The sequence below is a fragment of the Ovis aries genome, chromosome 6, assembly GCF_016772045.2.
Source record: "Ovis aries strain OAR_USU_Benz2616 breed Rambouillet chromosome 6, ARS-UI_Ramb_v3.0, whole genome shotgun sequence".
Lineage (NCBI taxonomy): Eukaryota > Metazoa > Chordata > Mammalia > Artiodactyla > Bovidae > Ovis > Ovis aries.
The window spans coordinates 30,616,409-30,639,247 of NC_056059.1; the positions used below are offsets into that span (position 1 = coordinate 30,616,409).

Here is a 22,839-nt window from a genome sequence, read left to right on the forward strand (position 1 = left end):
ATGAACTGCCCACAACAATATGAGAAATACATAACCTAACTTCTTACCACATCCAGAGTATGTCCCAGTTTAAGCAGTCATTATCTCTTGTTTGGCTTATTGCAGCAATGGCCTGAGTTCTTGCTCTGTCCTTCCCAAGACATGGAAGCCAAGGAAAACTAAACTGGCTCATCTCAAGCTACTCCTCTGCTCCAACAACTCACTTCTAACTCAGAACTGAAACCAAAGGTCCTACCGACTCTGACTCCAGATATCTCTCTGGCCTGATCCGGCACTCTTCCTTTGCTCACTAGCCACGGGGCACACTGTCTTCCTTCAGTTCAGTTCAGTCGCTCATTCGTGTCCGACTCTTTGCAACCCCATGGACTGCAGCACACCAGGTCTCCCTGTCCATCACCAACTCCCGGAGTTCACCCAAACTCATGTCCATTGAGTTGGTGATGCCATCCAACCATCTCATCCTCTGTCGTCCCCTTCTCCTCCCATCTTCAATCTTTCCCAGCACCAGGGTCTTTTCAAATGAGTCAGCTCTTTGCATCAGGTGGCCAAAGTATTGGAGTTTCAGCTTCAACATCAGTCCTTCCAATGAACACCAGGACTGATCTCCTTTAGGATGGACTGGTTGGATCTCCTTACTATCTCCTGTCTTCCTAACTATTTCTATAAACGGCCAGTGTGCTTCTGATTCAGGCCCTTTGTAGTTTCTATTCCCTCTGCCTGGAAATATTTTCCCCAGGTGTTTCCATGGCTTCCTCCCTCATTTCCTTCCCGTCCTCTGCTCAGAGGTCATTTTACCAATGTGGCTCTTTCTGATCACCCTATATAAAGGAGCAACCGTCTCCCTTCAAGCCAGCATTCCCATACTCCTTAACCAGTTTATCATCCCCATCTAATGAATTTATATTCTTCTTATTGCTTTTTATTGCCTCTCTCTCCATACCTTGAGGCCAGAGATGCTGCCTAATTTATTCACAGCTGTATCTCTAGCACCTAGAACAGTTGCTGGCATTTTGCTTAACAAATCTTTGTTTCAAGAATGACTCCAGCACCAAAATTACTGTCTTCCCATGGAAAGGAAACAGACTTGTTAGCGAAACTACTGTTTCTAGGATTGGGACAAAAAAAGTCAACATGGAAAGTCTAGAATATTTTGTCAGAAAGCTAAAACGCTAGCAAAGAACTAGAGTTGTATCAAGTGACTTGAAGCAGATGAGACCTTCTGAGCATTAATAATAACTACAAAGACTGAAATACTTCAAATAAATTTACACGCAATCACAATGGTTTTATAATTTTAAAAACCACATTGATCACCTTTAGAGGATGCTAAGGAAACAATTCATTTATTTGAAAAACCGGTAAAATGTAGTAAAGAGGAAAAAAAATCTAGCTTTACAATTTATCACCTGATAGGCAATCATGTTTTTAGCTAGATCCTATTCATTCCTCTGCTGTCTCTGAACTATTTGAAGCAATTTCAAGATCAATCCTTTATTTCATAATATTTCAACCTCACTTCTAGAGTACTCTTTAAAAAAATCTACCCAATAATGCCATTATCACATCTAAAATAAAACAAAATTTCCTTAACCTCATCAAATAATCAAGTTTCCAGTTTGCTTCTGATTATAGCTTCCTCTCACTGTTGCAACATATGGCTAAACATGGACTGGCTTACATACAGCACAGGTGCACTGTTTTACAGTTCTCCTCCATGGATATCAGGCCAGACTCAAGGTGATGGCAGGGCTGTTGCTTCCTAAAAGCCCTAGGGAAAATCCATTTCCTTGCTTTTTTCCATCTTTTAGAGCTGTCCAAATTCCACGGTTCAGGGCCCTCTCACACCAGCTCAAAACCAGCAGACTGAGTCCTTCTTACACTACAGCACTCTAGATTCTCTCTTTGCTTCCCTCTTCTGCTTTTAAAGGTCCTGGTGATTACAATGGGCCCACCAGGATAATTATTTTATTTTAAGCTCAGCTAATGAACAATTGTAGTTCCATCAGCATCCCAAATTCCCTTGTGACATGAAATACAACATATTCGCAGGTTCTGGATATTAGGACATGGACATCTTTGTGGGGACATTATTCTACTTACCACATACACCCCAACACAGTATTAATCAAGATCCAAATAGGAAAGGTCCACATACTACATTTGGTGTCTCTTAAATATTTTAGTCTATAATTCCTTCCAACTCCCTCGCTACTCCTTGCAAAATACCTATAGAAGAAACTAAGTCTCCAGTTGTATGTTCGTGTGTGTATTTGAACTTTTTCTATAGTAAAAAGCTAAAGAAAAGTTTTATACCTATTAAACTGAATCATTTATTTACAAAAACAATATAAGGTATTATTATTACTGCTTGATGGATCAGGAATACAAAGCTCAGAAAGGGTAAGTGATCTGCCTGAAGACATTCCCTGTGGTTCATATGGTAAAGAATCTGCCTGCAACGCAGCAGACCCAGGTTTGATCCCTGGGTTGGGAAGATACCTTGGAGAAGGGAATGGCTACCCACTCCAGTATTCTTGCTTGGAGAATTCCATGGACAGAGGAACTTGGCAGGCTATAGTCCATGGGATCATGAAGAGTCAGGCGCAACTGAGTGACTCACATTTTTCTTTCATGCATAGCAATAAAATGAAGCAAATGTTTTTTGAATTTAACTATTATGTATCAGGAAAAGGCGATGGCAACCCACTCCAGTGTTCTTGCCTGGAGAATCCCAGGGATGGGGGAGCCTGGTGGGCTGCTGTCTATGGGGTCGCACAGAATCGGACATGACTGAAGTGACTTAGCAGCAGCAGCAGCATTATGTATCAAATAATGCACTGGGCTTTACTGCTACAAACAAGACACACATGATTTCTGCCCTCCCTGAGTTTAAAGATTACAGACCAGAAGAACTGATTCATTTGAAAAGACCCTGATGCTGAGAAAGACTGAAGGCGGGAGGAGAAGGGGACAACAGAGGATGAAATGGTTGGATGGCATCACTGACTCATGTACATGAGTTCGAGTAAACTCTGGGAGTTGGTGATGGACAGGGAGGCCTGGTGTGCTGCAGTGCATGGGGTCGCAGAGAGTCAGACATGACTGAGCAACTGAACTGAACAGACCAGAAATCAGTCAGTTATGTTAGAGTGGGGTCAGTGCTAGAATGATGGAAAGATAATGAGTTTAATTATAGATATTCAGTCAGTCACATAGATAATTATAGATAGTCAGTGTGGCAGGCACTACATTACATGAAGGTACCCAGTAGAGGATAAAACATATTTTGTCCTTTCTTTCATAGATCTAAGGCCTTTTTTTTTTGTTTGTTTTTGAGTTGGAGGTTCTTGTGGTTTTCTAAGTATAGACAGTCTACTGAATATATGAACTCAGGAAAAAGATCTGATCTAGAATTACTCAAGAGTTATCAGCATATTGATGGCAACTGAGGCTGTGGGAATTAATGAGATTGTTCAGGGAAAGAGTAGCATGAATTAGAAGAGCTCTTAAGGTATAAGACAAATAATAGAAATACTCTGGGAACAGAGAGAGAGGCAGGAGCAAGAACCAGGAGAGTACATCATGGAAGCCAAAGAAGCAGAGTAGAGAATATATGGGATCCAAAATCATTTCTGTATGACTCCAGAGCCTACGATACCACGCATTCATTCATCACATATTGACCACATGCTTACTGTGTGCCAAGCTCTTTGCCAGGCACTACCTTGACCCATGAAAACATGAAAGCAGATCTTCTTGAATGCATCTAAACCTGGAAGTACTAACTTCTACACCATTTGAGAAGAAGGGGACAGTGATAACTGAGGTGATTAATTTCTGCTATTTTAATCTCCTTAATAAGCTTGCTAGGATAAATTTTGGAATAATGTATGAAAGCATTATTTTTTATTTGCCCTGGTACACTTAACATCTTAGATGATCACTTTTAAGCCCTTCATGTATTCTGTAAAAGATATATTTCCCACAGAGATCTAACTTTCTTTCCCTCCACCTGGCTGCACATCCTTTCCAGCCATTATAATTAATGGCTGCAAAGTTCCTGAAATATAACATATGGATATAAAGCTTGATTCTTCAATGTTTTGAGAAATATTTCAGAGAATTTATATAAGTCGCTTCAGAAAGGGAAATATAATTATAAATCTAACGCTTTTGCTAAGGACAAAGAAGCTTGAAGCATTAAGTGCTGAATCCATTTTTGTGCAAACTCTACTGATGTAAATATTTCAGCTACTACATCTGAATTAAAACAACAGAGAAAGTCATGGTAGTAAATCTGCAAATAACCATAAAATATGTTTTAAGTATCCTATAATATTTCATTCTCAGTGAGTCAGAAATAAGGCCGATATCAAGAATATTAATATTATCCCTCAAAAGAAAAAAGACAAATGTTTACAGCCTGGATAAGACAGAGAGAAGTCATATGTGAGGTTTATGGTGTGAAAAACAACTGGCTCTTCCACAAGGGGTATTCCGTTATAAACACTGAGGCTAATGTTGTCCTCATATAAATAACTGGGCTACATCAAAGTGACACTCTGGCTCTCTTGAGGAGATGAAGTATTGTAATTCAGCATCTCAGAGAATGTGTTCACAAAGGTATGGTAGAAATTTTACACATACTAAATTGAGTAGCAGCAACGGTAACACACTTGCATATTATCATAGAAGGCAAACGCATTCTCTGTCCCTTCCCCAACCGCCTCAAACAGATGGTGGTCATGAGAAATGTAGAATCTGTGCGTTTTGTCTGTCAAGCCCCTTATGCTGAAAGCATAAACAACAGCCTACTCTTCATAATCCAGGCATGAAATCATATCCAGTAGAAATTAAAAAGGTTTAAAGTTGAGCCAAGATCTAGGATCAGAGGAAAGTACATTCTAGAGAGGTTTGCACAACTTTTATTAAGTGAAATCAAACTTAAATTCAATGATTAAAAGCAAAATTGGACAGATTAAACTATTATCATTTCCCTAAGCAGTGGAGAATGCTGGTATGTATGTCATAAAGAATTGGAACAGGTGCGCCCAAGGCTAAGTATCAAATATTTCTGCAACTTCAGGAGGTTAGTTTCTTCCATTAGCAACCAGCCTTTCAACTCTTAAGAACCCAGATTAAACTGGATCTCAAGTGTCTTAATTAAAGTGAGTGTGGGGACTTGAATTAGATTTTCTCTTCTTTTTTAGTTTTTGAATCACACATCATCAAAATTCGAGATATACAGACTTGCCTTTTCCTCCCTACTAACCTTACATTGAAAACTTCTATTTGGTTAAAGCTGCAAGTAAAACAAACCGAGTCTGTAACGAGCAGATAAAGACAAAATATAAAATACTGCAGATAAAATACGTTTTGCCAACAAATTATTTATCACTTATAGAGTATCCTAAATGATCTCAATACCACTGCTCTAATTTCAGATTTTATAATGGGAAGACAAGCTCATGCTATATATAATCTTGGGTGCTTAATGTGCTTCATGCTGAAGGGGATAGAGGGGTGGAAAAAGAAAAAGAACAAAATCACATAAAATATCTTAAAAAACAAACACAAATCTGAAGCCTGATTCATGACCTCAGGATATGGAAGAGGATCACTGTTAAACTCATTCAGACCTCTATAAGCTAAGGGTTTATCTAAAATATTAAATTTGTAGATTTTTGTTCGTATTTGAATGAGAAAATCATAAGGACATATCTTAAAATTATTTGTACTCACATTATATCTGGAGTTCTCACATGTTATTTTCAAAGTAATGTGAAATCCAAACGAGCATGGGTTTCACCATTTTCCCACCAACTTTCATCTATTTACATATGTGAGAAAGCAACCTAGTCTCAGAAATCAAGGAGAAACCTACCTCGGATTTGAGTGATTATATAAATAGAATTTGAAACAGCTCAACTGGAATTCCATCACCTCCACTAGCTTTGTTCGTAGTGATGCTTTCTAAGGCCCACTTGACTTCACATTCCAAGATGTCTGGCTCTAGATTAGTGATCACATCATCATGATTATCTGGGTCGTGAAGACATTTTTTGTACAGTTCTTCCGTGTATTCTTGTCACCTCTTCTTAATATCTTCTGCTTCTGTTAGGTCCATACCATTTCTGTCCTTTATCGAGCCCATCTTTGCATGAAATGTCCCTTTGGTATCTCTAATTTTCTTGAAGAGATCTCTAGTTTTTCCCATTCTGCTGTTTTCCTCTATTTCTTTGCACTGATCGCTGAAGAAGGCTTTCTTATCTCTTCTTGCTATTCTTTGGAACTCTGTATTCAGATGCTTATATCTTTCCTTTTCTCCTTTGCTTTTCGCCTCTCTTCTTTTCACAGCTATTAGTAAGGCCTCCCCAGCCATTTTGCTTTTTTGCATTTCTTTTCCATGGGGATGGTCTTGATCCCTGTCTCCTTTACAATGTCACGAACCTCATTCCATAGTTCATCAGGAACTCTATCATATCTATGCCCTTAAATCTATTTCTCACTTCCACTGTATAATCATAAGGGATTTGATTTAGGTCATACCTGAATGGTCTAGCAGTTTTCCCTACTTTCTTCAATTTAAGTCTGAATTTGGCAATAAGGAGTTCATGATCAGAGCCACAGTCAGCTCCCAGTCTTGTTTTTGTTGACTGTATAGAGCTTCTCCATCTTTGGCTGCAAAGAATATAATCAATCTGATTTCGGTGTTGACCATCTAGTGATGTCCATGTGTAGAGTCTTCTCTTGTGTTGTTGGAAGAGGGTATTTGCTATGACCAGTGCATTTTCTTGGCAAAACTCTATTAGTCTTTGCCCTGCTTCATTCCACATTCCAAGGCCAAATTTGCCTGTTACTCCAGGTGTTTCTTGACTTCCTACTTTTGCATTCCAGTCCCCTATAATGAAAAGGACATCTTTTTTGGGTGTTAGTTCTAAAAGATCTTGTAGGTCTTCATAAAACCATTCAACTTCAGTTTCTTCAGTGTTACTGGTTGGGGCATAGACTTGGATAACTGTGATACTGAATGGTTTGCCTTGGAGATGAACAGAGATCATTCTGTCGTTTTTGAGACTGCATCCAAGTACTGCATTTCAGACTCTTTAGTTGACCATGATGGCTACTCCATTTCTTCTGAGGGATTCCTGCCCGCAGTAGTAGATATAATGGTCATGTGAGTTAAATTCACCCATTCCAGTCCATTTTAGTTCACTGATTCCTAGAATGTCGACGTTCACCCTTGCCATCTCTTGTTTGACCACTTCCAATTTGCCTTGATTCATGGACCTGACATTCCAGGTTCCTATGCAATATTGCTCTTTACAGCGTCGGATCTTGCTTCTATCACCAGTCATATCCACAACTGGGTATTGTTTTTGCTTTGGCTCCATCCCTTCATTCTTTCTGGAGTTATTTCTCCACTGATCTATTGGGCCCCTAATGACCTGGGGAGTTCCTCTTTTGGTATCCTATCACTAATCTAGAGCCAGACATCTTGGAATGTGAAGTCAAGTGGGCCTTAGGAAGCATCACTACGAACAAAGCTAGTGGAGGTGATGGAATTCCAGTTGAGCTGTTTTAAATCCTGAAAGATGATGCTGTGAAAGTGCTGCACTCAATATGCAAGCAAGTTTGGAAAACTCAGCAGTGGCCATAGGACTGGAAAAGGTCAGTTTTCATTCCAATTCCAAAGAAAGGCAATGCCAAAGAATGCTCAAACTACCGCACAATTGCACTCATCTCACATGCTAGTAAAGTAATGCTCAAAATTCTCCAAGCCAGACTTCAGGAATACGTGAACTGTGAACTCCCTGATGTTCAAGCTGGTTTCAGAAAAGGCAGAGGAACCAGAGATCAAATTGCCAACATCTGTTGGAGCATGGAAAAAGCAAGAGAGTTCCAGAAAAACATCTATTTCTGCTTTATTGACTATACCAAAGCCTTTGACTGTGTGGATCACAAGAAACTGTGGAAAATTCTGAAAGAGATGGGAATACCAGACCACCTCACCTGCCTCTTGAGAAATCTGTATGCAGTTCAGGAAGCAACAGTTAGAACTGGACGTGGAATGACAGACGGGTTCCAAATAGGAAAAGGAGTACGTCAAGGCTGTATATCGTTACTTTCCTTATTTAACTTCTATGCAGAGTACATCATGAGAAACGCTGGGCTGGAAGAAACACAGGCTGGAATCAAGATTGCCGGGAGAAATATCAATAACCTCAGATATGCAGATACACCACCCTTATGGCAGAAATTGAAGAGGAGCTAAAAAGCCTCTTGATGGAAGTGAAAGAGGAGAGTGGAAAAGTTGGCTTAAAGCTCAACATTCAGAAAGTGAAGATCATGGCATCCGGTCCCATCACTTCATGGGAAATAGATGGGGAAACAGTAGAAACAGTGTCAGACTTTGTTTTTGGGAGCTCCAAAATCACTGCAGATGGTGACTGCAGCCATGAAATTAAAAGACGCTTACTCCTTGGAAGAAAAGTTATGACCAACCTAGATAGTATATTCAAAATCAGAGACATTACTTTGCCAACTAAGCTCCGCCTAGTCAAGGCTATGGTTTTTCCAGTAGTCATGTATGGAAGTGAGAGTTGGACTATGAAGAAGGCTGAGCGCCGAAGACTTGATGCATTTGAACTGTGGTGTTGGAGAAGACTCTTGCGAGTCCCTTGGACTGCAAGGAGATCCAACCAGTCCATTCTGAAGGATATCAACCCTGGGATTTCTTTGGAAGGAATGATGCTAAAGCTGAAGCTCCAGTACTTTGGACACCTCATGCGAAGAGTTGACTCATTGGAAAAGACTCTGATGCTGGGAGAGATTGAGGGCAGGAGGAGAAGGGGACGACCAAGGATGAGATGGCTGGATGGCATCATGGACTTGATGGACGTGAGTCTGAGTGAGCTCCGGGAGATGGTGATGGACAGGGAGGCCTGGCGTGCTGCGATTCATGGCATTGCAAAGAGTCGGACACGACTGAGCGACTACACTGAACTGAACTGAACTGATAAATAGAATTCTTTTAAGGTTAGCAAACAACTGAAGTAGAAAGGGAAAGAAAATTTAATTGAGAAAGATATCATAGAGAATTTGTAGTAGCAATAGAAATGTAACGAGTATCCCAGCTTTTAGTTTCAGATAACTTGTATTCTTCATTAGTGACATGTTTGGTATTGTTTGACATGGGGAACTCTTCTTAAAGTCATTAGATCTGTAAAATAAACAAAACCTCATTTCCTTTTCCGAATTTATGTTTGAATTTCATATCATTTAAAAGCAGAGAACACTGATAGGCTATTTTATCCGGGAGGAAACAGTATCTCAAGCACAATGTCTAATGTTAAAATAACACTTGGGATCCTTGTTTTTTAAGCTTCTAGTTGTATGAACTTAGAAATGCCATCACTTTGGGTCTTAATTTCTTCATTTGTAAAACAGCAAAAATAACAACTAACTCAAAGTGTGAGAGAGTTAAACAAGGTAGTCTAAGTAAAGTGTTTTACTTATAGATCCTTGAATGTGTAAGAAATGCTTCATTAATGTGATTTTTGTACTCTGATGTAAGGTCCTAACATGGTTAAAAAAATAAAGTATACACTCATTCAGCAGCTACCTACTGAGCACACTGAATGTTTTAGACCTAGGAACTCTTCTGATATGAAAGATACACCCAAGAAAAAGAAACTGGCACCCAAAAGAAGTAACCCGCTTCTTATGGGTGATGGTCACAAGCAAAGTGAACAGAGCGCTTTAGGATTAGGGCCTATCAAGGGTGCTCATGACCCCCAACAAAGTTTGTATCTGCTATGTAGAATTATCCAGCTTAGTTTTGGGCCATATAATTTGTCTTGCAACTACTCAATTCTATAACTGGAACGCGAAAGGAGCCATGGACATGTAAATGAATGAGCATGTCTGTGCTCCAACAGAACTATTTACAAAGACAGGTGGTGGGCCGGATGTGGTCAGTGCCCACAGGTTGCTATCTCCTGGTTTAAACCATATGCATTAATTAATAAGAAGTAATAATTCTTTTTAAAAATGTTACTAAAGTATAATTGATTTGTGTTGTGTTAATTTCTTCCGTACAGCAAAATTATACATATATATACATATGTATGTATGTGTGTATGTATACATATACATTCCACTCCATTACAGTTTGTTGCAGGATACTGAGTATAGCTCCTCGTGCTATACAATAGTAGGACCTTGTTGCTTATCCGCTCTACATATACTAGCTTGCATCTGCTAATCCCAAACTCCCAAACGTTCCTTCTCCCACTCTCGGCCCCCACTGGTAACCAAAAGTCTGATTTCTGTATCTGTGAGTCTGTTGTTTCCTAGGTCAGTTCATTTGTATCATATTTTAGATCCCACACATAAGTGATGTCATATGGTATTTGTCTTTTCTGACTTAGGAAATAGTAATTCTTTGTGAAAAGCATATGTGAATGAATCCAGGTATCTTCCCTTATTAAAGACGTAATATTTTAATCTCAGGATGAGAGGAAATGGGAAAAGAGAGCCTTCACCACAGTGTACTTGAAACAGCACTGGGAAGCTTCCAACATGGAAATAAATTTCAATCAAAGAACATTTAAAAGAAAAGAAAGAGGGCAGTGTATGGCTGCTACTTTTATTTTTTCCTATACAAAAACATGTGTATACCTATGGCTGACTCATGTCGATGTTTAGCAGAAACCAACAAAATCCTGTAAAGTAATTATCCTTCAATAAAAAATAAATAAATTTAAAAACATAATTCTAAACAAAAATATATCTGTTACATAGAGCATATTTACATGCTTCATACTGTGGTTTTGACAATGGACAGCTCCAGCAGGCCGTTATGGCAGTGGACTGTTTAATGACGTCAAAATAAAGGGGAGCAGATGGCAATAGAACATTATTAGAAGAGATGAAACATACGCAACTGGTAGCAGTTTACTTATTCATATCAAAATTTTAAAATGGAACCAATAAATCTATCCATCTTAGCTAAGTAAATCTAGTTATCGCGATTTATTACTGCAGCGTAAAGCCCACAATGAAATTTGGGATTGTTGAAGAAACAGTAATTTCCTTTCTCACTCCTATCTCCTTTAGACTTCAAGTAAAATATAGAATTTATATCCACTTATAACTGAGATGCACATCATTCAGTTTTTGATCTAATCAGATCTCACAAATACATTCAAGTCTTCCTTGAAAAAAAAAAAAAAAAAAGAATACATCAGATCTCCCCAAAGCTCTGTCCATAGTGAATAAAGAAACTTTTCTTTTAAATTGCTAAAATGTTGCATAAAGCAGAGGCAAGGTATGATAAAGGGTCATGTTAACTAGAATCCTAGCTAAATTTTTTGAAATGAAGTGGAGAGGAAATGAAAATGTTACTTGAAACAGATCTTAGTAACTCTAGTTACCTACTTTATCCACCCAATGCAGGGTAAGAATCCTTTCTAAACTATCCCTAAGAGAGTTCAGTTCAGTTCAGTTCAGTTCAGTTGCTCAGTCATGTCCAACTCTTTGTGACCCCATGAATTGCAGCACGCCAGGCCTCCCTGTCCATCACCAACTCCCAGAGTTCACCCAAACTCATGTCCATCGAGTCGGTGATGCCATCCAGCCATCTCATCCTTGGTCGTCCCCTTCTCCTCCTGCCCCCAATCCCTCCCAGCATCAGGGTGTTTTCCAAAGAGTCAACTCTTCGCATGAGGTGGCCAAAGTATTGGAGTTTCAGCTTTAGCATCAGTCCTTCCAAAGAACACCCAGTTCTCCCTAAATATAGTCACTGATGTTATCTTGTGATACAGAGAATTGAACTGAATTAAAATAACTGGGTTCAAATCACTACAGGACTCTGAATAATTCTTTCGACATTTCTCAGACTCTGTCACCTCACTGGGAAAATAATGGCCCATTAAAAATTTAATGACATTCTATTACTATAATCCTGAATAAAAAGATACTTTTAAAGCTGAAAGTATTATAAAAACATTATTACTATTCATGTTAATCAATGATACCCACCATTTTACTATTGAAAGAGGACGTTGCTCCCTTTGAGTCTACCAACTATACTTGAGTTCCAAATGGCTGATGAGGACTATGAATACTCCCCATCACTCCCCAGGATGTGACAGAAGCTAAAATTAACTAAATATTCATTTAGAAAGGAAGTTTGTGTCTCTTTCCCTTTTTCATTTGACTAAATTTACTGTGTCACTAAAAGATATTCTAATTATCCCAATTTTTCAATTTATAGCTTATTTTCACTGTATTTCTTCAAAACATAATCCATATTTTTAAAAAGAATCACTAGTTTTTACATCTCATTGTCAATTATAAGCCTTGCCTTTACTACATGTATTAAAACTGCTTCATAAAGAAAAAAAGCAACTCACTAGTAAGAAAGTCTATATACATATTACAGCTATCTCCAGCCTTTAGAAAGTTTGTTTTAACATCAGTTTACTTTTACGGAAGACCTGCACTGGTACCCATTTTCACTAACCCAACAGAAATTCAACTTTCACTTTTACAAAAAAAGGCAAACTCTTCACTGTACATGATTTTGACTTGACAAAAGGCTTCACAAGAACCTCTGCTTTTGGACAGGAGAAAACTGTAGTTGGTACTTATAAAGGGAATGATGCTATGAGCAGACACAGGGAGACATCTGTTCAATACCTAACACCAAAGGTTAAGGATGTCTAATCCTTAACGCACTCAGTCACTTCAGCGGTGCCTGACTCTATGGCCTGGAGCCCACCAGGCTCCTCCGTCCATGGGATTCTCCAGGCAAGAGTACTGGAGTGGGTTGCCATGTCCTTCTCCAGGGGGTCTTCCCGACCCAGGGACTGAGCCAGCGTCTCCTGCTTGGCAGATGGATTGTTTACCACTGAACCATCAGGGAAGCCCAGTGTATTGAGTACTTCATCATAATAGTCACTAAACACCTTCACTTTCCTCTGTAGAATGTCTGTCTCCACTGACGCATTTAATGATTAAAAAAAAAAAAAAAAAAAAGAAATCCAACAATTCCTTGCCAACATCAGGGAACAGAAGAATAAACAGGGAGTTGTGTTTAATTAAAGCACGAATGGGGCATTATTCTAAAATGCTATACGAACTACTAATGAAAACAGGAAAAGGAAAATTTTCAGCACGGCCAGACAACACGAACCACTGTGAACGAAAGCATAGCAAAGTTTTTAATTTTCAATGGCTGTATGAAATGAGGTCACATTGCTTTCTATAGAAAATGGTGATTAGAGTATTAGCCAAGACTGTATATTTCACTGATTTTTAAATAAATTACAATTTATTTATTAAAAACATCAAAATGTTAATATACTGAAGTATTATTACAAACGCTCTCAAGATGAAAGTGTGAAAGGAGGAAAAAAACCTGTATGAAAAATAATTGAAAAGCCTATTTATGGAGTTAAAGCTTTCTGAACTACATACAAATAAGAACATGAGTATTTAATTTTTGATCAATGGGACTCTATAGAATTTTTCCTCTAAAAAGAAGAAAAAGGGCTATCTTGGAAGAAACCCCTTTTCCAGTTTATAATGTTAATTTCCCTGACAACATGTAGTACAAGTGCTTCCTACAAAGGTAAGCAATGCCGTCAGGATCATGCCTAAGTCACCAATCTCATATTTGCAACTACAAATAAACAAAAAATACCCAATGTTTAGAAAATGCTGACTTAGGGGAAGTCAACGCACTCACGTGTGGAAATGCTGCAAACACAGACTAGCTATATTGTGAAAGTTAACTCTAACTTATTTCTCAAGTACAACATGTAATCCATTCAGATTTATACTTTGTAACTTACACACATAACATAAAGACATATTCACCCAAATTTTTGTGCTGTAGTCTGACTTAGGACGAAGTACAGTCTCTTCAAGCTGAGTACAATTCCCTACCAGGGTTTTAACTGAGGATATGTGAATATTCTATAAAGAATAAAGCTTCTTCTGGGAGCACTGGTTAGAACTTACTTCCCAGGCAGGTTTACATGTAAGCACTCCACATTCTCTTGCTGTTGGAATTCTCTGGGTTTATACTGCCAAAGCTCAGGGTGATATTCATTATCACCACCCCTACACTGGATTACCTCAACAACCTCTCAACAGTCTCTAAGATTCCAGTCTTAATCTCTACATCGAGGTCATAATAATCTTTAAACACATTACCACTATCATGATCTCTTAATAATGCAAATCTGATTAGTTATTTTCCAACTTACAAATCTAGTAATCGCTTTCCTGTGGCATCAGTCTGCATTCTTTTACTTTCAAAGCCCTTTCTGACTGGCCACCCCACTAACCCATCCAACTTTCTTCCCTGGCCACTGTACCGTCCTAGAAGTACTGAGCTATTTGTCCTTCTGCCAGGAAGCCAAGTTCTCTGAGAGCTTTTGAATATGTTGTTCCCCCTCCAACTTGGCCTCTTCCTAAAAATATTCAAGGGGCATCGACTCATATGATCTTACTTTAGGCACAAACATGAACACTGTGTTCTTGCATAAAATATGACTCCAGTATAAACAAATGTTTACCTCACCTTAGGACTGTGTCACCGGAACTTTATTGGTCTCTTTCTCCCCTTTACATCAATCTAGACCTCCAAATCTTCTGACCTGGATCTTGTAAATGGATTTCACTCTTTGGATCTTGTTTTTCATTTTCTTAAAAATTGATTTCTGTTGCTGGTATTTTGCATCGAAGTTAATTCATCCACAGTGACACGGTGGGTGAACACCTCTAATATTTCCTCTGCACTCCAATGCTTGGTACCCTATATGCCATAAAATTCTAAATTTTTTGAGTAAAAATTCCTAATATACGGCTATAAATCTATTACACTTTTTAATCACTGGAAAATAATAACAGAGTACTAATTAGAGTATTGTTTATGTTCAAAACTTTGAAGCCTTCTGGAAGTCTACAGCGACAAGGACAATGGAGCACCTTCTCCTTTATGGATTTGTCCAGTGTTTACTGGCAGCCTATGGCAGACAGCACGTCCACCTTTGTTCAAGGACCATTGTGGGAATTTCAAGTCTGGTAGGAGGAAAGAATAGGTTCCCTGGTGGCTCAGGCGGTAAAGAATCTGCCTGTGATGCAGGAGACCTGGGTTGATCCCTGGGTCAGGAAGACCCCGTGGAGAAGGAAATGGCAACCCACTCCAGTATTCCTGCCTAAGAGAACCCATGGACAGAGGAGCCTGGCAGGCTACAGCCCATGGGACTGCGAAGAGTAGACACGACTGAGCAACTAACACCCACTAGGAGGAAAGAACAATGTCTGGAGAATCCCTCACATCATAGGAAGATGTCTAAAATAAGACAAACTAACCTGTCCGCCACTCATCACTCTCTAACATTTACCGAGGGCCTAGAGATGGTACATGCCAGCTACTGGTTTTGTGCTGTAAAACAAAGATTAGTAAGACCCGATCCCTGTTCTTTAGGGGACCTAAAAATGATGATAAAATGCACATATGTAAATAATCAAAATAAATGTGAATGCTATAATAGAGCCATGATCAAAATTTTGTAGAACACAGAGAAAGAATAGGCAACTATTTCCAGGGTTCAACAAAGGTTCACAAAGGAGATGACACCTGGTCTTAAAGAGTGAAGAAAAGTTTTTCAGGGGTAAAAGGGTAGGAAGCATTTCAAATAAAAAGAGCCTCTTGTACAAAGCACTGAGGTGTGTGTCCAAGGAACAGGATGAACTCATGAACTGGAGTGTGACTGGACTGGAGGGGCCACGAGGAACAATATTACATACTGCGGCTGGAGGCGAGGCTGGCACGAGGTGTGAGAGGACTGTAAGCCCTGGTAAGAAGCCAAACATTTAGTGGGTGGCAGAGCTCCCAAAACATTTTTAAGCAAGGAAGTCACATGAGGAGAAGTGTTTTACTAGATGGTAACAGCGTAAGTTTTAAATACTATCATTAAAAGGAATAAAAGGCTAAAAACTTACCCTTTTTTGAGTGCCCTCTATGTACCAAACACTTCCATATATATCATTTGAACTTCCCAACAATGCTACAGGGGACCTTTTTAGACTCTTCTTTTAATAGATAAAGAAACCAAAGCCCCAGAATTCTCTACCTGGGGAATATCTTTGGTCTTGTGAAATTCCTACAGCAGAGGGCAGGAACTCCTATACTTCAGGGCCTTCCCGTCAATAAACAGTGATGAACAATGGCCCAATCTAAGAAAGCACTGCTTATATTCTAAGGAACTGGTCATTCTCATTTTGCAAATAATTGAAGTTAGAAAACTGATGTGCATCATTTAGTCCTTCATAACTAAGACTGGATTTATGAAAAAACACCTGACTATATTTGGTAAGACAGTAAGATAGATACACACACACACACACACACACACACACACACACACACACTTGCATCAAATGAATTAAATTTACCTAATCTGGTATCTATTCCCTGGAGGAGTAAATGGCAACCCACTCCAGTATTCTTGCCTGGAAAATCCCATGGACAAAGGAGCCTTGTGGGCTACAGTCCACAGGGTTGCAAGGAGTGAGACACCACTGAGCAACTCAGCATGCAATCTCGTATTTATAACCTAAACAGAATCTAGAAAAAATATTACACAGCAAATTAGGGCACCTACATAAACACAGGAACATATTTTAAACTTACACCATTACCTTTATGAAGGTTTAAAGAATATCTACCTAACCACTTATTCATATACAGTAAGAAGGTTTTGAGCATTAAAATACCTATCAGACATACAAATACATGCAGGTATTAAAATATTAGTGTAAAAAGTACAAATCTTCAATTCTGAAAAATATCAAGAACCTCACCTTTTATGTATCTTTATAGATCAGTGAACAGTTCTACAGGGACTACTGCACCTGAATTCTAGAAGTACACCAACGTACAGGGCAAGCAGGCAGCAGTACTGCTAGCTTACATAAAAACTCCACCATGGGTCCACCTTTCTTTTGTATCTTGATACTTTCATGCAGACTATGAACTCTTTAACATTTTGCATCCTAAAATATTTATTTCTTTGTCAGTCACTGGCAAGCTTGTTTATGTATGGTGATGTACGTTAAAGAATATGCCTGAGAAAACGAAGAAGACCAGTCTAAACCATAATGCTGTTACATACACACCTAGCTCCTATTTATCAACTGGATGGAAGAGCCTGGTGGGTTACAGTCCATGGGGTCAAAAAGAATTAAATGTGACTCACCGAACAACACCCTATGGACTTCGTTGGTGGCTCAGATGGTAAAGAATCTGCCTGCAATGCAGAAGATCCAGGTTCGATCCCTGGGTTGGGAAGATCCCCTGGAGAAGGGAATGGCTACCCACTAGTATTCTTGCCTGGAGAATTCCATGGACAGAGGAGCTTGGCAGGCTACAGTATATGGGGTCACAAAGAGTCGGACATGACTGAGCAACTAACACTTAATGCTTTACTGTCTTCTTGAAAGACTTCTGGATAACACAGGCTATATTATACCACAAGTAAAATGATCTAAGATTTAAAGTCAGAATGTTAATGGAGGTAGTATTATAGAAACCCATGACAGGTTCAGAATACACTAGTAAGGCATAAAATTTCAATTACCCTTTCAATGCAATCTTTTTTCTTCTTTTTGGTTATCATTTCAAAACTCATGACTAAAATACTTCTTTAAATAAATGACTTTCAAACTTTTTCTTAACTATAAAAAAAAATAAGAAATACACTTTTCCTGTTGTACACTTTATCTGCTGATCCAAAATACATGTTTGTATATAATTATGTACATACATATACAAATACATACATATATATGTAAACTAAAACCACATTTTCATAACATGATACCTACCCATAATATGTTAAAATACTTCATATAGTAAAATATTCTCAATTTTTCTATTCTATTTCATTTTTAAATGAAAATACTGGCTATGATCCATTAAACTGTTTCATTATCAACGAAATGGGCCACAGACTGCATTTTAGTGATTCTGATCCCATCCTTCCTACCCCATTGTAGGAATTATCTTAAAATGACATCACTGGTGATAGGAACTCTTTGGTGATGGTGGGAGGGTAGGGGGATTAAAAAATCTTTTTTTTCCTCTTTTCTTAACCCTCAGTAGAGCACAGCTCTGAACTATCAAGAAAAAGACACCTGAAGTTCTCGGTGTGAGAGAAGCAATGCCACCTGCTAAGCCGTATCTGAGTCCAAAGGAGTGCAGTGACTTGCCTCTGAAGCTTTTACAACCTTTGGTGGAAACTGTCCTTTTCACAGGTCAGCTGTGAAGAACATTAAAAACACATCATGTGACAACTTCTGTTGTTCAATCACCTAGTCGTGTCCGACTCTTTGCGACCCCATGGACTGCAGCACGCCAGGCCTCCCTCTCCCTCACCATCTCCCAGAATTTGTCCAAGTTCATGTTCACTGAATCGGTAATGCTGTCCAGCCATCTCATCCTCTGATGCCCTCTTCTCCTTCTGCCCTCACTCTTTCCCAGCATCAAGGACTTTTCCAATGAGTCAGCTATTCGCATCAGATGACCATAATACTGGAGCTTCAGCATCAGTCCTTCCAGTGAATATTTAGGGTTGATCTCCCTTAAGACTGGCTTGATCTCCTTGCTGTCCAAGGGACTTTCAGGAGTCTTCTCCAGTACCACAGTGCAAAAGCATCAATTCTTTGGCATTCTGCCTTTTTTTACAGTCCAGCTCTCACAACCATAATGATACCACTGGGAAGACCATAGCCTTGACTACACGGACCTTAGTTGGCAGAGTAATGTCTCTGCTTTTCAACACACTGTCTAGGCTTGTCACGGCTTTCCTGCCAAGAAGCAACTGTCTTCGGATTTCATGGCTGCAGTCACTGTCCGCAGTGATTTTAGAGCCCAAGAAGAGGAAATCTCTACTTCCTCCTTTTCCCCTTCTATTTGCCATGCAGTAATGGGGCAGGATGCCACGATCTTAGTTTTTTTAATATTAGTTTTAAGCCAGCTCTTTCACTCTCCTCCTTTATCCTCAATAAGAGTAGAGTGGTATCATCTGCATATCTGAGGCTGTTGATATTTCTCCCACCCATCTTGATTTCGTCTTATAACTTATCCAGCCCAGCATTTCTCACAATGTGCTCAGCATATAGGTTAAACAAACAGGGTGACAGCAGACAGCCCTGTTGTACTCCTTTCTTGACCTTGAACCAATCAGTTGTTCCATATAGGGTTCTAACTGCTGCTTCTTGCCCTGCAAACAGGTTTCTCGGGAGACGGGTAAGAGGGTCTGGTATTCCCATCTCTCAGTTTGTCATGACCCACACAGTCAAATGTGACAGGTAAAACCTTCTAAATCAAAAGAACAAACGGGAAACATTTGCATAAGGAAGTCCTTGAAACTATTTATTAGAGACTAAGTAGACTCTGAGGTATTGATTTATTTTGTTTGAAATACGGTATACTGTTAGAGTACAATAAAAGAACTTGAGTGGCTAGGAATTTTGTATTTATTTTACAATTTTTACAAAGTAACATAAAATAAGTAACTTTAACATAACATAAACTCACTAAGTGCCAGTATAGTACCTAGAGCAAGATAAACAGCAGGAGTTCTGCAAATATTTTCTGATTTAAGCATCAAGATGTAATTCAACTAACACTTCACAATGGCAAAATATACTTCCTTTTAATAATAATTAATGCTTTATACTATATAACATACAGTTTTCTACCCTGTTATAGTTTTGATCAGATTAAATTCAGTTACACTTTCTGTAAAAGGGTTAATATTTTAAATACTAACCATGTGAATCATGATTATATTTGTTTGCCTGTTTTGATTATTAAATTGTATTAGATTGAGAGAAAAAAGGATTCTATCGCCCCCTTGTGGTAATTTTGCTGTAGTGTATCCTCCAAGAGTTTGACATCAATTGGAAGTTTCCTTTTTATTCTAACAGGCTGAGTAGTATTTTGCCCCCAGTTTCTGAATTTCCAAAAGCGGTACACATACCTTCCTGCACTTCACAGCACGTATGCTCTGTACCCTCCTTTCAGTTCTACCTCTGAAATTTAGTCTTTTCCTTGCTCTTTTAGGAAACATTCTCCTGTTTGCTTCCAATTACTAAACCCCCCAAATTTTTTGTGAAAGTTACTTTTTGTATTCAGTCATATATAAAATAAATACAGCAATTCTTCATTGTTATAGGTAAGTTCTAAATAAGTGGAAATAATTAAAAATGTGTAGGGCCCTTGGACTGCAAGGAGATCCAACCAGTCCATTCTAAAGGAGACCAGTCCTGGGTGTTCATTGGAGGGACTGATGCTAAAGCTGAAATTCCAGTACTTTGGCCACCTCATGGGAAGAGTTGACTCATTGGAAAAGATCCTGATGCTGGGAGGGGTTGGGGGCACGAGGAGAAGGGGATGACAGAGGATGAGATGGCTGGATGGCATCACCGACTCGATGGACATGAGTTTGGGTGAACTCTGGGAGTTGGTGATGGACAGGGAGGCCTGGCGTGCTGCGATTGACGGGGTTGCAAAGAGTTGAACACGACTGAGCGGCTGAACTGAACTGAACTGAGGGCTGAGATGTCAGCATTTTTTCCAAGAAAACAGGTCTTGCTAATGATATTATTCTAAATCTTTAAAGTTTCCAAAAGTAATAAAATAGTCTTTTGTTTAAAATAGTCTCAATCAGGGGATCTCCTGGCATCAAGTTGTGAGGACCCTGCTCTTCCACTGCAGGGGGCACAGGTTTGATCCCTGGCTGGGGAACTAAGATCCTACCTGCTGGGCAGCTCGGTCAATTTAAAAAACCTTTGTTTAAATTAAGGTAATAATAATAAACAAGCAAACAAAATAGTCCAGGTCATGTGTAACGGCCTTTCCTCTTTCTTCCACACAATGCTTTTAGCTTTAAAAATTAGTAATGGTAATTCAAAACATGCAAATGACACTAAGAAATAAATTTTAACTATATAAATAATTAGTAATTCATTAAAGATAATTTACTTACAATAAATGTAGTGTTAATATATTTAAATGTTATGGAAAATATGAAACAAAGATGGATTCCTAATTAACTAAAAATTCATTCTTTCCACTCTTATCAACTAAAAAAAATAATAAATGACCTATTTTTATATAGAAAGTTATAAAGTTATCATATTTTCCAAAGCAGCCCCTTGTATATTCAATTAATACCCATCCCAAAACTGATGATGGAAGACTAGAAATATACAAGGGGTAAGTTAAAAAAGTGTCTTCTTTGCAGAGGAACCTGAACTTTCAAAAGCAAATTAACATGGCAAGTCTCAGTAACTGAAGAAGTTTTAGTAAAACCAGAGCAGTTACAAAGTGTGAGCAGCAGGAGATGAGACTGAAAAGTTAGCAGAGGTCAGAGGGAAAAGGTCTTCATGATTAGTGAAGGAAGGGGGAAACAGTCGAGCCTTTGCAGCAGGGGAGTAATGTGGGCAAATGAGTTTCAGAAATATCCCTTGCAGTAAGGAGGACATTTCCAGGGTGAGAAGGAGATGGGGAAATTGATTAGGAGTCGTCTGCAAAGACCAGGGCCTGGACCAAGGCAGCTGCTGTGACCACAAAGAGGAGAAAAGAAATCTGAGAAATACTCAGGAAGAGAAGGAATCATTGGGTGTTAGTTCCTGTGAGAGCATGGGAACGGAGTCTCAAGCTTTCACTCTCGCTCTGGTGCCTGGTTATCATCCCCAGAGACAGGTAGGGTTTTCTCAGACACGTAGCGTTGGAGGTGCCACTTGGAGGTCAACAAGGTGGGGGGTGAGAAGTGAAGTGAAAGTCATTTTGTCAAGTCTGACTCTTTGCGACCCCAAGGGCTATACAGTCCATGTGATTCTCCAGGCCAGAACACTGGAGTGCGCAGCCTTTCCCTTCTCCAGGGGATCCTCCCAACCCAGGGATCAATCCCAGGTCTCCCGGATTGTAGGTGGACTCTTTACCAACTGAGCCACAAGGGAAGCTCAAGAATACTGGAGTGGGTAGCCTGTCCCTTCTCCAGAGGATCTTCCTGACCCAGGAACTGAACCAGGGTCTCCGGCACTGCAGGCGGATTCTCCCCTATCACAGAAGCCTGATAGGAAGTAAATTACCAGTGGCTGGGTAGTAAAGGGAATTTTGATGACATATTATCTAAAGAGATGAAGACTGAGGGTGGGATCAGCAACATTTAAGTGTAGTCCCATCTTAAAGTGGCACTTTCATCCTATAACCATAACCTTCACTCACGTTGGGAGAAGTATTTAGTCTTCCATTTTGCAGATCAGAAAACTGAGGGTCAAGGGTAAGTGACTTTATTTAAAGCTATTTATCTATAGAAGTGAATGTAAAGTCAGGTTTCCAGATGGAGCCCGACGACAGGAAGCAAAAGACACTTTCTTCGATAACTGACGGCAGCAAATGTATCTGTCCCTGTTATTCTGTGTATATGATCAAAACCAGGAAGTTGTATGTCCAAGGCTAACCTTCAAACAACATAGTTTGTTAATAAGACCCCAAATTTACAAATCAACCCATGCTTTATGGGTAATCTGGAAAACCAGGAAACGCTCTCAATTCTATAATTATAAAGAGCAAGTGGCAACTGTCACACACACAGAGGATGTTAATCAGACACTTCAGAGGAAAAGATAGCTGCAACTACTCTTCCCAGTCTTTCGTAAATCTCAGATGATTGAGAAGGGTTTCAGCAGTGAATTCTAGCTGCAATATATCCCAGAACACATTTTCATAGTTACACTTAAATGCAA

General features: G+C 39.2%; 1 protein-coding gene across 8 annotated transcripts in view; it reads right to left on the reverse strand.

The window, feature by feature from the left end:
- PDLIM5 (PDZ and LIM domain 5) overlaps window positions 1–22,839 on the reverse strand; it is a 238,703-nt gene that overhangs the window by 37,728 nt on the left and 178,136 nt on the right. The gene's annotated exons all lie outside the window — the stretch shown is intronic.